Source organism: Suricata suricatta, chromosome 3, assembly GCF_006229205.1.
Source record: "Suricata suricatta isolate VVHF042 chromosome 3, meerkat_22Aug2017_6uvM2_HiC, whole genome shotgun sequence".
NCBI lineage: Eukaryota > Metazoa > Chordata > Mammalia > Carnivora > Herpestidae > Suricata > Suricata suricatta.
Window position 1 is genome coordinate 131973449 of NC_043702.1, and position 2726 is coordinate 131976174.

The 2726-nt window shown below is 40.7% G+C and overlaps 1 protein-coding gene across 1 annotated transcript in view; it reads right to left on the reverse strand.

The window, feature by feature from the left end:
- TSEN15 (tRNA splicing endonuclease subunit 15) overlaps window positions 1–2726 on the reverse strand; it is a 37220-nt gene that overhangs the window by 34230 nt on the left and 264 nt on the right. The gene's annotated exons all lie outside the window — the stretch shown is intronic.

Here is a 2726-nt window from a genome sequence, read left to right on the forward strand (position 1 = left end):
GTGTGTGTGTGTGTGTGTGTGTGTGTGTGTGTGTACATAATGGTGCGACTCTGAGAAAATTTATTCTGCTTTTGCAAACCGCAGTCTAAAGTCCTTCACAGTGATGCAATGTATCCCGTTTTGCATAATGCGCCTATTGACTGGACGGGTAGAGTTCTAAAATGGAAAGTCACCCAGCTGTCCATTACTACGGTAAACAATTTTTTAACTTCCACCAAGGCTTTCCCTACACACTCAATTCTCAATTTCTCTTGAAGTGCATCCTCGACTGACTAGACCCTCGATGACACCAAAGTCTTGGAGAAGTTTATAGCCAGAGTGAACCCTTGCGATTAAAGGGAATCCCCTGATGGGTCTCTGTTGTGAAGCCCCATTTCTCTCTTTCCCTCCCAGGGTCCTAAGTTTTCTCACAGGATGGCATAAAAGAAGTTTCGCTTTAAATGGCTTTCCTTTTCCTTAATGAGCCAAACTAACGAAGAGTAACAAAGACAAGGAAAACCCATACATGTTGGAGTAGAGGGGAGAGAGAGAGAGAGGGAGAGAGAGAAGAAAGAAGAGGGCTGAAGCACACAATCCGTACATAGAATGAAATTGCTAGGGTACACTGCCAAAGTATATTGACTCTTGATCATAACGTAAGAAAGCTAGTAATGAAGTCTGGAGTTCCTTCTTTGTGGGATTGTGAACACTTTAATCTATCCATGTGCGGGGTGGGTTGGTAGCACTGGCACGTTCATGACCTCCAACTCCAATTCCCCCTCAACCCTGTCCCCCCAGATTTTTACTTGTGTACCTTCTCCTTTGCAACTGTTAGAAGTCTTCATCCCTCTCCTCCCACCCCCCACCCCACTTCCTCAGAAAACTATCACATCCTTTCCAGAACTTCAACGGCCCTGTCTCCAATATCCCTCCCAGTACCCTGCTTACTTGCAGGTGCCTATTCCTGACTGAGCCTTTGATCAGATCCTCTGCTTTCTCATCCATGACTTTGCTTTGCTCCGTCCTGTATCTTCACTTTCTACCAAATCTTCAACTGTCATCAGCATGTCCTTTGTCATCAGCTCCTCCCCCTCGTGCTAGAAACTTAGTTCTCACCTCTCCTTGAAAAAAACTGTTTTGTTTTACTCCTGTATCTCCTTCTTGGAATCCCTCCTCTCTTAGTCAAGTTTCTTGCAAGAGAGGTCTACACTTGCATTTCCACTTCTTCACCTCCACCTCTCCTATCAGAGTGCTGTGTGGTTTCCTGCTTCCTTACAGAGGCTGTTCTGGCAAAGCCACAGATGACCTTCCCATTGGAAGATTCAGTGACCTCTTCACAATTCCCACCTTCTTGGACCTCTCTGTACTTATGTTCAAGCCTCTTCACTGGGGTCTCCTTCACAATGTGCTATGTCAGATGGCATAGATGGGAGGTTGCTGGCATTCCTGGAGCCTAGTGTTGCAGGGTGTATTTAGTTTTCTTAATGTTCTTGCTGATTACAAAAAGAACGTGTTAATCACTTACGGCCTGGCAAGGAAAATGAGACTTCCCTGACCATGGCATTTTCATAAAATACACATTAACAGAATGTGTATTTTATTAATCATGACAACATATACAAAACATAAAAACAGTAGTTTATACATGTTAAACATAGTGCCGTTTATTTGCTCTGAAGAAGAAGCTTGGTGCAGAAGTAGGATTCACAATAGACTACATAAGCTTTGGAAACCCTGTTACCATTGGGGTAACTAATAAACTAATTTGGTAAAGTTATAAGATACAAAATCAATATGCAAAAATAAGTTGCCCTTATATACAATAACCACAAATTACCTTAAAAAAAGAAATATTATAATCCAATTTACAGTGGCATTCACAACTTTCAAATATTTAGGAATAAATTTAACCAAAGAAGTGAAAGATCTGTACACTGAAAACTATAGGACATTGATGAAAGAAGTTGGAGATGACAAAAACAAGTGGAAATATACCCCATGCTCATGGGTTGGAAGACTTTAATATTGTTAAACTGTCCATACTACTCGAAGCCATCGATAGATTCCATGCAATTCCTATCAAGATTCCAGTGGGAAGTTTAGAGAAACAGAAAAAAAGTCCTAAAATTCAAGTGGAACAGCAAAAGACCCTGAATAACCAAAGTAATCTTGAGAAAGAACAAAGCCAGAGACATCACACTTCCTAATTTCAAACTATATTACAAAGGCATAAAAGTTTAAACAGTAAAATACTGGCATAAAAACAAACACATAGACCAAGAGAACAGAACTGAGAGGCCAGAAATAAATCCATGCATATATGCTCAGGGAGTATTTGGCAGGGGAGCCATGAATGCTCCAGTGGGGAAAAGATAGCCTCTTCAACAAATGGTATTGGGAAAACTAGATATTTGCATGCAAAAGAACGAAACTGGACCCTTACATCCCTTGAAAAGTTAACTTGAAACAGGGTTAAAGACTTAAATGTAAGATCCCACACTGTAAATTCCCACAAGAAAGCATAGGGAAAAGCTCCTTGACATTGATCTTGGCAATGAGTTTTTTCAATATGACACGAAAGCACAGGCAATAAAAGGAAAGATAAACGAGTCAGACTACAGCAAACTAAAATGCTTCTGTAGGATTACGGAATGGAGGAAAGTGTTTCCCAACCGAGTATCTGATAAGGCGTTAATTATCCAAAATGAATAAGGAACTCAGGCAACTCAATAGCACACAAATAATCC